We start from the raw sequence: 13,579 nt of genomic DNA on the forward strand, positions 1-13,579 counted from the left end.
GAGGAGAGGGAATGACCCACCTGTGCCAGACATTACTCATGGTACGTTGTGCACTAGCAGCAGATGCTCAGAGAGCATGGTGAGGAGGGAGGGCTAAGACTCTGAGCAGAACAGAATCGGTGCATTTCTCCAGCTCCGTGGCCAACTCTATTGGCTCCCCAGTCCTACCAGGAACCAGCGGGCTCCCACCAGGAAGCAGTAGGCCTTACTGGCACAAGAAGGTGCATGAGCCTGGATGAATCTGATCCTGTATTATGCCTCTTCCCCAAGAGGAGAATTAAATTTTCCCTCTACATGGTTCACACAGAGCTTGCTGACTGATGATGCCCTACAGTGTGGGGGAAGGATGGCATGCGGCGGGATCAATGTTCCCTCTAATGATTTCCATTCACGTGCAGAATAAATTTTGTCATGCGCGCTGAGGCATGTGTGGAGGTGCACCACCCATAGAAACACAGGATGCTGGGTGTGGGCGCTCTGCTCATCATCTGGGCAGCACCCGAATCTCTCCTGGGTAGCCGCCCAAGCACTCAGCTTACAGGGAACACTGGAAGTTAGTAAAAGGTTCCAGTTTTTGCACATATTGTTCTTATGAAACTGACAATCAATTCCTCACTGTAAACTTGGACTAGAAACTTGTGACCGGATAATACAGATTGAGTGTGTGAGGGTGTTTTAGGGAGATTTTTATATAAAGAGCACTTTTGTGAGTACTGCTCTCTTCATTCACTGGTATAAGCTGTACCAGTGTCTGCCAGTTTGTCAACACTAGGAGCATGTGCCGGTATAGCTGTGTGGCTAGTAAGGGCATGTCTACACTGCAACACTATTTCGAAAAAACTAGCGCTATTCCGAAATAACTTCGTCTGTATCTACACTGCAGGTTGTAATTTCGAAATAGTGTCAAAATACTGTCAAGCTGGAGGACTTTTTACTGTAACTCCTGTAACCCTCATTGTACGAGGAATAAGGGAAGTCGGAGGAAGAGCGCTCTATTTCAAAATAAGTGCTGTGTAGCCGCTCCCTATTTCGAAATAACAAACGCAATTGACGTAGCTCAATTTGCATACTCATTTCGAGTTAAGCCCTGCTGTGTAGACGCACCCTAAACGTTTTCCAGTGGAGACTGGCTTCCAAAGGCTTGAGTTCAGAGCTCTGGCTTTCTCTTAGGACAGCGGATGGTTTAGGGGGTTTGAATTAATCTGCTCTGCTCCCCCACTTGCAGGAGTCGCAGCTGAACGGAGGTCTTGGCAAACGAAACGCTTGTCCAGCTCCCTTTCAAAAGGGAGGCGAGTTCTGAAGACTACGCCCACGTGTGTTTTACGTGGGATCCCGGGCCACGGTCTCTGTGTTTCCTTGTGCACATGAGGGCATCCCAGCGCCTTTTACAGAGCTGGCTTATGGGGGGAAGCCGCTGGAAGACATCCCCTTTCAAGAGAAGCAAAGCCTGCAAGGCAATCATAGTGCAATACCACAAACTCTGCTCCAGGCTACAAATCAGATTGGTGGCGCTGCAGCGCCATCTGGTGGTTCTTCCGAATAACTGTGGCGAGCGGTGTGCTCATGCAAAGACTTGTGTAAACTCTGTAGATGAGCATGCTAGCTTGCGCTTTCAGGCCTCAAGGCAGCAAGGTTCTTAATCATGTGTCTAACTTCAAGCTTGGTGGTAGTTTCATTGACTTCAATGGCACTACACATGGAATGGGATTACTTCTGCAGTAATTACTCCCCCGGATGGGAGAATATTGTCATTTGCCCGTCTGCTGTGTCGAGTAGTTTTTTCTTCAGTTTAGGTATCTAACTTACAGGCGTCTAAACTATTCTTGGCTGTCACTGAAGGCAGAAGTTTGGCCTATTACACAGACTTGCTAAAAAGAGACAGTTCCTGCTGAATAGAGGGCAGCCAGCCACTTTTCTGAGACTTCCTCACTTCCATTTTATGTAGCTCAGTGATATGCTAACTGAACAGGAAACATTGGCTGTCCAGGAAATTAATTCAGATGCAGGCCTGAAATGGGCCTGCAGTTATCTGAGCACTCAAATGTTTTGGGAGAAGTTGAGTGGGAGAGTAGCGGACGAAATAGGTGTTGAATAGAAGAATATAATGTAAGACCTAGGGGTCACCAAATGAAATTAATAGGCAGCAGGTTTAAAACGAACAAAAGGAAGTTCTTTTTCACTCAGCGCACAGTCAACCTGTGGAACTCGTTGCCAGAGGATGTGGCGAAGTCTAGAACTCTAACAGGGTTAAAAAAAGAGCGAGATAGATTCATGGAGCAGTCAGTTGACTATGGTAGTTTTGCACGTAAACAAGGGCAGATTTTGCTTCAGACCGTCCAATGTGTTTTTCTGAATTAGGGATGTGAATGGTTAACTGGTAAGCCTTGCAGGCTTTGCTTGTCTTTAAAGGGGATGTCTTCCACATTAGGTCCACCAATGGCTATTAGCCAGGATGGGTAGGAGTGGCGTCCCTAGCCGCTGTTACTCTGGAAGTGGATGACAGGGGATCAGGATTCCCTGTTGTGTTCCCTCCCTCTGGGGTATCTGGTATTGGCCACTGTTGGCAGACAGGACACTGGGCTAGATGGAACTTTGGTCTGACCCAGCCTGGCCGTTCTGATGTTCTTATGAATCAGCGTTATGTTCACATTAGGGATGTAAAATCTCATTCAATTGATTAATTGGTTAAATATAATGTTTAACCGATTAAAGTGGGCCCCCCCTCCCCGCCCACCATAGCTGGGATGAAGTAGCCCCTGCCCGCGGTGGGCAGGGAGCTGCTCCAACCCCCACCAGTGAACTGGAATCGGTAAGCATCACTCGTGAAGGGTGAGGCTCACCAGTTAACCATTCACATCCCTAATTCAGATAAACACGCTGACCGGTCTGAACTAGACCTGGAAGCAAAATCTGCCCTTGTTTACGTACAAAACTACCACCGTCAACTGACTGCCCCCGGAAGGGCTGCACATTAGGTGACCAGATGGCAAGCATGAAAAAACAAAAACGCCCAAAAGGACAAGGAGTGAGGGGTAATATAGGCACCTGTGTAAGACAAAGCCCTGAATTCCAGGACTGTCCCTATACGATTAGGACATCTGGTCACCCTAGTTGCAGAGGTTGTAAGTGAAGGCAGCCTGCTCCCCCGTACGTTTCTCACAGTAGACACAGCGCTGCAAGGTAGGTAACTTTGTCCCTGGCACCCTGAAGCCCAAGGAAGCCTGTGGACTTCCTCAGATTGGAAGCCACAAGGAGCCCTTGTTCCTGGAGCAGGTGGGGTTGGAGTTCAAGGCGAGCCAGTCTGCGGCCAACAGTAGAGTTTGTACCTCCTTTGGCTTGTGTGTCTCTTGGTCATTAGGCTGCTCTGTCAGGGAGAAGCTCTTCATGGCCTGGTTAGCCGTAATATCCTCGTGAATGCAGCAAGCCAAGTGTGTGGGAGAGTGGACTGCTTGACCACCTCAGAGGCCAGGCCCAGGCACCCTTGCACACAAGACTGGGGAAGCATATGCCCAGCAACAGAAAGGAAAGGTAGCATATCTGATTCTCCAGGGTTTTGCCCTCTCCAGCAATGGGATCCCGGTGTCTGCCCCATAACCTGGATTCCCAGCAGGGCACCACATTCACTGAGCCACCAGCAGAGAACCTGAGGAGATTGGCAACAGGGTTCAATTCCAGCTCTTTCACTCCATCCTTCTTCCATTTAGCAGCTGCATGAACTAAACCCCAGAGAACAGGCAAACCAGCTCTTTCCAAGGCACTAGCGCACTGTTCTGTGTGCTGCTGACGGCTAAGACTGCATCTCTGAACTACAGCCACAAGAGTAGTGAAGAGGTGACAAAGACCTTTGTGGTCTGCCCACAGGGCCCTTTCATACTGACTGAAAGGCATGCCAGTATAATTGTAAAAAGGTGGATTTGAACCTGGGACCTCCAGAACTTAGTGCATGAGTCTCTACAGTTTGAGCTATAAAGCCAGCTGGGGCACAGCTGTAGAGTTCAGACCACTTCCAATGAACAATAAGCATCGTGCCACTACATGGGACTGTGAACTCACCAGCAACAACCCTATTTCAAAAATTGTTGTTGCTAACATGATTTTACCAGACCAGGGCAGGTATGGATGAGTCTTCTGAGAATGGGATTGTTACTGTATTTAAATGTCCTTGCCAACCCTAGGCATCCTTGAGGGGACATATCTAGCAAAACTCGGATAGCATGGCTCATAGAAAACAAACCTTATCCACACTCTTCAGGGCCAGGCCTTGATCCTGCAAAGTCTCAAGTGGCACTAGCTACGGTGTATGGTGCTGAGCATGCGTGAAAGCCCTTGCTTGACTGGGTCCTAGATTTGTTACTAGCATGGGGCCACCCCATGTTTTAGGCAGGGCCTTGGATGCCAGTGCTGGTTTGCAGTTTTAACTGCAGATGAGCACTCAAACGTTTCAGTAAAAATCGAATGGGAGAGTAGAGGAGGAAATAACGCCAATTCAAGGCCTATGTTCAGATTAGGGATGTAAAGTCTTGTTTAATTGTGAAACGGAACTTGTAACCGATTAAAGAGGGGGCCGACCCCCCCCACCCACAGCTGGGCTGGAGTGATCTACCCCCCTGCCACCAACAGGGCTGCTCCGACTGGCCTGGAGCAGCCCCTGTCCATGGTGGGCCTGGAGCTGCTCTAGCCCCACCATTTAACCGGAGCCAGTGCCATTTTAACCTTGAGCTGCTGCCTAGACATCCCCAAGGAGATGTCAGGGAACCAAGGCAAGATTTTAGTTTGGACAAAGGGAGACAGGCCTGGAGGAGAGCTGTAGATTTGTGAGTGGTCAGCATAGAAATAGTGTTTGAACTGTGTTTGTGGATGCAGAGGAAAAGGGAGATCAAGGACAGGTAACCTGCTCCTTTCAGAAAATTATAATCAATTCTCTCTCAATCTAAGGCATCAATAAAACTCTTTACCATGCTGGGTTAAGTCGTCTTGCATTATATTTTAAAGATAACAGAACGGGGATTCATAGATGAATCTGGTTGAATATAACGTATGTTTTTTATTTATTAGTTTGTTTTTGTGATAATCAGTATTTCAGGTACTGTTGGTATAATATATTCTACACTATCCGTGTATATCATAACTTATCTAAGCTTTCCAGAGGAGTGTAAGATAAGAGTTTAGGATAGCAGGGTATGTTAAAAGATAGTATACGAAGTCTGCATTTTTTTGACTTTTATGTAAAAAAGACTCAAGACGAGAGAGCTTATACTCTATCTCCATTCCAGTTTGTGTTGTCGTCGTATTTGACAGTTCCATCTGTATTATCATTTACAGCATCAAGTATGTTCAGTGGTTCTTCTGGATCAATGGTAGGTGCGATGTGCATATATTTTACTCTGTAATGCAGCGTGCACCACTTACTGGTGTCTATGGACAACTGCCTTCCTTTTAAATACTCATTTCATGCTTTCTCTGTCCTGTCAACTTTTAGCAATGACTGTTCTTTGGAGGTCCACGTTTGACCATGTGAATACTTAACAGTGGTAAGAATGTTCCACTTTTTCCAGTCACTCTTCTATTCACACTGTGCTATTCTTGTCACCATCTGATAGTTGAAGTCATGAATCTGAATTCACTCCAGATGCGCGGGGGAGTGGTGATGGGCATTTGGGGAAGGTGCCAGGACTTATCAGACAAACTTGGGAGTACCTGTGCTCTTTTGAATACATGTCTTGACCCAGCCAAAGTGTCATTCCTAACACAGGCCTTAGATGTGAACGACAACTCAAATGTAGCTGGTTTGGTTACTCCAACCACTTCTCTGCCATTTCCACTGCTGGAGGAGTTTTTCAAGTATTTCTTTCCCTAACGACTTGTAAAGGATGTTGTGCTTTCACATCCATTTCCAGGCCAAGACATCAACATTTCAAACGCTGCTGCTCAGAAAGCCGGTGATTCATGATCCCATACGCCTTACACCATTAAACTAGCAAACAGTGTATCCTTTGGAAATGGTTTTCCGCTAGAATCATTTTGACATATGGGTAAATATTTTCAGACCTTACAGGTTTAGAGGCCAATGTTTTGAATATATATTTCTGCTTTTTGCCACCTCATTACAAGACTGTGTTTCCACTTTGGACGGGCAGGTAAGAGGAAGAGAGTGATGGCCAGACAGCATAATTCCCAGCACAAACTAAGCGAATGGATCCTTTGAAACCAACCCTCAAATATCAATGCCTAAAACCCACAAATTGAATTTGCTTGGGGAGACGCTGCCCAAAAAATGGTTTGATGGTTCAGCTTGACAGATCTATTGATGGACAGAACTCTCCTGACAGAGGACTTATTGCTGAAGGAGACAGGTCCAGAGCTTTTTAAAAAAATGACTTCAAGTGGCTGATGAGATTTGCCATGAATCATCCGCATCCTGCGTATGTTGGGCTCTGGAGTAATTGCCTATCTGTAGAACTGCTTGGACCGTTCATAAGCGCAAATCCACACCTGGCAGAACCAGGTGCAAATCAACTGACTTATTTCGATTGCTACCAGGTGTGTTTGTTACGTTCTAGCTGAAGCTTAGAATGCACCAGGCGGAGGCAGAATGTGACACAGCCAACCCCCAAACAACCCTGATACAGACAATAAAACTAACTGCACAACCATGCAACTGCATATAAGAACCATTCATCCTCACTGAAGACTGTAGCCATGGCGTTACCTCTCCCCTCCATCCCAGAGCCCGAAAAAGCACACATGCTTTGCAATGAGCCTTCAAGGCCGGGTCTGTGTCACCTCGTGTGAGGGAGTGAGTTCCCAAGATGAGGGTCACTTTTTAAAAATACCAGCCAGCCTTCTTTCATTCTGAGCTGAGGGGGTTCCCATTAGAGAGCTCTCCATCACAAATGCAGCAGCATCACAAGGGAAGAGGAAACATGGGAGGAGTCTTCTCTGCTATTTTGTCTCATGCCAACAAGAACTTTAAAAGTTCAGGGACACTTGCCCGAGAACACTTACATCTCTGTAGCACAGGGGTCGGCAACCCTTTCAAACTCAAAAGCCAAACTACATCAACATGCAGAACAAATAGTCAACAAAGAGCCAGTATCAGAACGCCTATTTACATGATTGGAAATATACAATGTAATATTATTGATAATTGACATGATGATTAATAATAGCATAAATGAAACATTTATTCATTGCACATTTCTTTGACGTTTACATCATAGCTAGTCAAATTCAAGTTCATTCACGCATTCAGGCAACATGAGTAATTACGTGTTTTGAACTTTTTGAATTAATTTTCATTTTAATTTAAAAAGTTGCATGTATTTTGGAAATGACAAACGAGCCCTATTGGGTACCATCCTGAGTCATTATTTGGCTCGGGAACCATAGGTTGCAGATCCCTGCTGTCGCATTAAAGGCACAAAATAGTAGCGAGGTCTGTGAAGTGCCTGTTTGAGGCATGTAAACGTCTCTTCAATTAGAGAAGCTTTTAGAATGTGAAGTATGGAGGTTGTTCACAATCCTGAACAACAAACGTGATGGCTTTTCTTTCAAAAGTTTACAACCGAACACTGACTTAATGCAGCCTTGAAACTTTACCACTCAGTAGAAAATGCAGCTTTTAACTATTTTAATTTAAATAAAACAAGCACAGAGTTTCTTTACCTGGTCAATTTAATTTTACTTTTGATGATCCAAGGATTTCCTAATGACTAACCCAGGTAAGGAAACTTTTAATTTGAAAATATCTAATTTCATTTTAACTTTAGAATGGAAGACGAGTCCTCCTGTTGCTCCCATGAATCACAGTTTTGCTTTTAAAAAAAGAGGTAGAAAGTTTAAATTTTAAAAGCTCTTTCTCTTCATTCATAGGTAGCCTGAGCCTGATTTCATAAGAATCTCTAACTGAACCACAAACTATTCTTATAAATATCATTTTTCCTTGAGTCATATCTTACTCCAATGGCAAAGTTGTGTCATGAGGTAGATTAAGATGTCTGCCTAAAATCAATAATGCTGGGGTAACAACATTGGTTTCTGCCAAGCTCTCAATTACTTTCTCAGTTGTTTGTCATCGGAAGAATATATGATCAGTTGTTTCCCCTGCTGGCTATAAAACCCGCCTGTTCTCCTTTGATCACTTCTGCATACTTCACTTAGACTCTCTTAAGTGTAACACAGATTTTTAGTGCTTCGGACCCATGAAGTAGCAAAATGATTCTTCTCTAGTCCATTCCAAAGGATAATAGTGTCTCTGTATGAAACATCATCAATATCCCCAGACAACATTTCACTGGTCCAGGTGTAGATTTTTTTTTTTTTGCACTATCTGGGTGGATTTTTATCCTGAATTTGCCAAGCAATATGGAGAATTGTATTGTCCCTTTATTTCATATCCTCCCCCGTAACCATTTTCCCTCTCTAGTATTCCAGTATAAAGTGTCTCTTTTTTAAAATTTATATTAATTCTCTACACCAGTTTGACAAATGGAAACTTTGTTATATGTAGCTGTGACACTCTTAGGATGTTTTCTTTAAACTTTATAGAATTTGCAGGAGCAGCCTGCTGCAAAAGGGAAACACACGGTGTGGTTTTGTGGGGACTTTACTTTTGTGTGTTCTTTCCATGAACGTGAAAAGAATTATTTGGACAGCAGCCTTTGACAGTAAAGCCTTCATAGTCTAGCAAGCCAAATTCTGCTACACACAGGAAAGCGTGAAATAAACCCTCGTGCATCACACGATGGCTCGGCCATTTCAGAGTTTCCTTAGGTGGGGAAACAGCGATATGAGCCTCCAGTTGTTATACAGAGTCGGTGGTAGATCTGGGAGCAGAACTCAGGTCTTCTGATTTTCCAGGCTCTAACCATTAGATGGCAATTCATCAGGTTTATATGCAGGAGGCCAGAAGGACATTTTTTTAGGACATACAGACTATTTAAGCTTTGCCCTGGCAAAACCCAATCAACATATTGCCCAGTGCTGGGCCCATTTTTATGGCGAGAAAATTATTTTTCCTAATAGAATATTTGTAGCGTGTAGTAAACAGTTAATGTTATAAGCGAAGCTCAGACTACAATTCTTATACCCAGCTGGTGGAAGCTTTGATGTATTTTTCCTTTTTTTTGTCTTCTGTCTGATTCATCCAGGCAGCAGAGGAAAATGCCAGCGTCCTTGGGCAACGTGCCAGGAGGTGGATGGGTGTGCAGCTGGTCTCCTGTCTCACAGATTGAGAGAACATAGGTAATCACCCTGCACCATACACCTTCCTGATGAAAACACTCTTTGGAAAATCAGTGCTATTTGTTCTGTTCCAAGGCAGAGACCATTTCTCTGATCGAATGAGCTCAGTAACTCTCGGTCTAGCAGCCGAGTCCTTCATGGCATGTTTGTTGGGCTTTTGGATGCCAGCAGAGCGGTTGTATTTCTAAAGCAGGCCAGGGGCTGTGGGATCCGTGTTGCTGAGCAAAGCAGGGCAGATGTAAAGGGGCGAGAGGTGATAAGGCCTGTACACCTGGTCCATTAGAATTTTAAGGATGTGGCTGCTCCCTTCATAGTCCCGCAAGCCTTCTGAGAATAGACCCCCATGAATTTCATGGGTCAATGCACACAGGTGCTGAATCAAACCCTCCGCTCCACACATCCCTGAAAATATAGGCCTGTTGGATCTGGTTCCAGAGACTGTATCAGAGACTGTATCTGATCTTGGCAGGTATCGAAATTACCATTTGTACTAGATGGGCAAAGTCATCAGGAAAAAGAGGCATGAGAAGATCAGAGAGGTTGCAAGAAGTTTCGGTTTTAGTTTCAAGCCAGATGAGCTCGACGTAAGGGAATTCTGGCTACAGGACAGCAGGGGATTATGGCCATTACAGAACAGCTCTCTGTGCCATCAAGCAGAGTTTGAATGGAGCTTTGGAAACCTGACTGTAACTAGCGCCTCAGAAACCCTGGAGCACCCAAAGAATGTCCAGTGCTTTCTTGAAGCTATTCACAAGCACAAAAGACTTAGCCATAAATCGGTGCATTTGTAAGGTGGCATCCTCCAACCTCTGGACTTTCCCTTCCTGCTGCTTGTGGAGCTGCAATGGACGCCACCAGGTTTTCTCAGAAGAACATCAAATCTGAACAGCATTTTTTCACACGTCTCTCTGTGCCTCACCAAAGTCAGAGGCTAAGTGAAAAGCAGCTGGCTACAGCAAGATGGAGAAGATGCTGGTAGGAAGAAGGAAGCCCTTTGAAGAACTTGCCGTCTCTGTAGTACATAAGCCTAATGTTTTTGCGTGGTCAGTTCACAGCTTCAACATCCATCAACTCCACTGTACCTGTAGATGCCCAAGCATCCATGAGGACAAAAAATGCCCATTTTTTCTATCCGAGCCTGGTTACCGTGATCCATGCATCTGTGACCTTCCGGCTTGATTTATCGCAATTCATGACAGAAGCGAGACACTCTAAAAAAGGCCTCTCCTCCTGCAGCCATGAGCTGGGATATGGTTTGGCATGACATACAAGTTCGAAGACTGAGGTGATGGTAGTCGTGGTCTTTCTATGGATCCGAGAAAGCTGGAAATACCAGCTGGGGTGAATGCAACATTGCTTTTGTAGGTTGAGGTATACTGTGTGGTGATGGATATTTTACAGGTACAAAGAGATCTTGTGGTTGTGTTGCATACCAATCCAGGTGAAATTCTGCACTCTTGTACCTAGGCAGAAATGCAGAATAACTCTCTATTGGTGCCAGTGACCTGAATCTGGATTTTTGCACTTGGATAATGAGACAGTTGTTTAGCTGCAGGGCTTTTAAGGTGGCCTGATTTGTTGTGTAGGCTGAACATGCTCTTTTTTCTGACTGGGACACAATGAATGAATGTTGAGTGTTACTCTGCAAGAAATGAAGATCAGAGAAGAGGCAAGAAAACTAAATATGGCCAGATTAGGCCATGCACCAGTCTAAGGAGTTCATGAAGCACATTTAACTTGCATTCATTTAACCAAATAAACATTCCATTTAAAAAAGGCTTCTGGAAATAAGTTTTACTCTGAATCGCTCCCATGTTCCAAGCAGTTTTAAATGTGCTTAATCATCTGATGTTTTAGCAGCTCACTTCAGGCAGTAACTTTAAAAGCCCATCACCAGGCAGTGTAACAACTGGTTTCTAGATATCTAGATGCCATTTTTGGAGACAGAGGGAGGAATCTTTCATAATTTGTAAAACCCTAAAGGTACTTCTAGAGAGCAGCACTATTTTGGGTCTGGTAGCCCGAAATAGCATTTTCTGCATCTTAACAGAGCACCCTTTTTCCTCATCTTAACAACATGTTATTTTGAAATGCAATCAAAATAACGGACTTGCTATTCTGATGTCCCAGTAAACCTTGTTCCATGAGGATCAAGGGACTTGTCAGAATAGCAGTCTATTTCAAAATTTGGCGCTGGTTTTGGAATAGACTATCTCGAAATAGCTCAAAATAAGCTATGCAATTTGCGTGGCTCAAATTACGTAGCTTATTTCGAGCTAGCGCCGCTGTGTAGATGCTCCCAAACTGAATATCCTTAATGCAGGTGTGAACACATGAGGGGGAAAAAACAGGGAGTTTGATACAATTTCATAGACTCACAGACTGGGAGAGAGGTCATCCAGTCCGGTTCCCTACACTCATGGCAGGACTAAATATGCCCTAGGCCATCCCTAACAGCTGTTTGTCTAACCTGCTACTAAAAATCTTCAGTGATGGAGATTCCACAACCTCCCTAGGCAATTTGTTCCAGTGCTTTATTTCCATCGTGACCAAACCACAAAGCAAACGTTCATCCTGTGAAGGTAACATCAGGCAATGGAGGCAGCCTTTCTAGCCGAACTAGATCTCTTTCCATGCTTCTCTAGCATTTCCACATGACTCTGGGGTCCACCCAGTGATAGAACCAGCTTTCTTCTCTGTCCTCTCCGATGCAGGGCAGGACATGGGCTGTCTTTTGCCTAATCCTGTTGTACTGTAACGTTCACTGAGTAGAGGAGAGATGTGAGGTAGGTCCAGTTGGTAGGCCCCAGGCTCCTCCTCCTTTTCGTTAACCCTGCAGATTTCTCTGGTTTGTGGCTGCTTCTGCCCTGCCTCCGACCTCACCCCTTCTGCGCCTGTTGACTCTCCTCTATGCTGCACAACTGAGAAGAGGACAAAACTCCATTCCCCAGCCTCCATTGGGGGTACTGAGCAATGTGACTCAACATCGCCTAACCACATCTCTGAGCCCAGGCCTATATTTGGGTGCCCATGTCAGCAGGTAGGTGCCCAAGTGGTTCATGTGAGTACCCAGCTATGTTAACTCTTCTCTTAGTGCCCATCTTGCTGAGGTCGCACACAGCAATTGCTCTTTCTCTCTCTTGATGGCTTAAAAATCTCCTAAACTCCCTTCCTTAAAAAAAAAAAAAAAAAAGACAAATACTAAAGGGACAACATCTGCTGGACAGATCTGGATGGGAAATCTTGATCCTGAAACTAGTGCCAAGGAGCAAACCCTTTTTTAACAACATGAACACGATCTGCGGGGATGCCCCTTGGATTCTTCTCCGCAGCAGCTCCCGCTGTCCTTGAGGAGGTCAGAGCAGAGAGCGGATGGACGTTCCACACCTGCTGCACTGACAAGCAACCAAATGTACCTGTTGGCCTGTTCGAAGGGCATTTGGCTGCAGAGCGTTCCCCGCTTCCCACCCTTCTGGGATAAATTGCAGAGCTGTTCTGCATTGCTCGTTGGCATGCGGGTTAAGTACGGGGGCTGCATCTGCGTGTGTGTAGCTTGCATTATCCTTCCAATGCACTGCCCATTTTTCTAACATAACCTTCTTGGAACCGAGCTTGGCACGTGCTGCTCCTTTTCTCTTGGCACATGGGGGCTATTTTTTTTCTGCTGTAATTTCCCGTTGTGCACCAGTCACCTTGCACAGTGGCACTGGCATCTGACAATGAAGGGTCATATTGCAATCGGGAGGAAATGGCCTGTCCCCTCTAGGCTGAGCTTTGACGGCTGCAAGTTCTAGAGGGGCGTGTTCGGGTGCCGGGCAGATGATCAATTAAATCCGTCTTTGCCATAAACAGGCCCGGAAAGCTGCTGGAAAGCTGTCTCTCTCTTGCCTTTTCCAGGCCTCTGAGAATTAAAGAAGCCAGCGTCATAAAGAGTGGAGCCAACAGCAGGCAGATAAGTACCTTTGCCTGCTGTAAAATTCAGAGCTGCCTTTCAATCCCTTCCCGCCCTCTCCTCACCCCCGGCCGTTGGAGTTACTATCCCACCACGAAGAGCTGTCTGCTTGCGAGGCCACAATAGGGTGCCTGACCTTACTCGGATGGGGAGGGCTGTATGCCACGCTCCTGCCCTCTCCTGCACCAAAGGCCTGATTTGTAGTTTCTGGGCCACCCCTTTGTGTTGCTTGTAGGCAGCCCATGAAAACACCTGCTCCTGTTCCCTGCCTCTCCCCTGCTGTCTAGTCCGTCCCCTCACTGCCTCTTCTTTCAATGCAGACTAATCTCTTTTGGGGCAGGAACTCTCACACTATCCATGGGCGACACCCAACCCACTGCAGTA

This window comes from Pelodiscus sinensis, chromosome 8, assembly GCF_049634645.1.
Source record: "Pelodiscus sinensis isolate JC-2024 chromosome 8, ASM4963464v1, whole genome shotgun sequence".
Taxonomy (NCBI): domain Eukaryota; kingdom Metazoa; phylum Chordata; order Testudines; family Trionychidae; genus Pelodiscus; species Pelodiscus sinensis.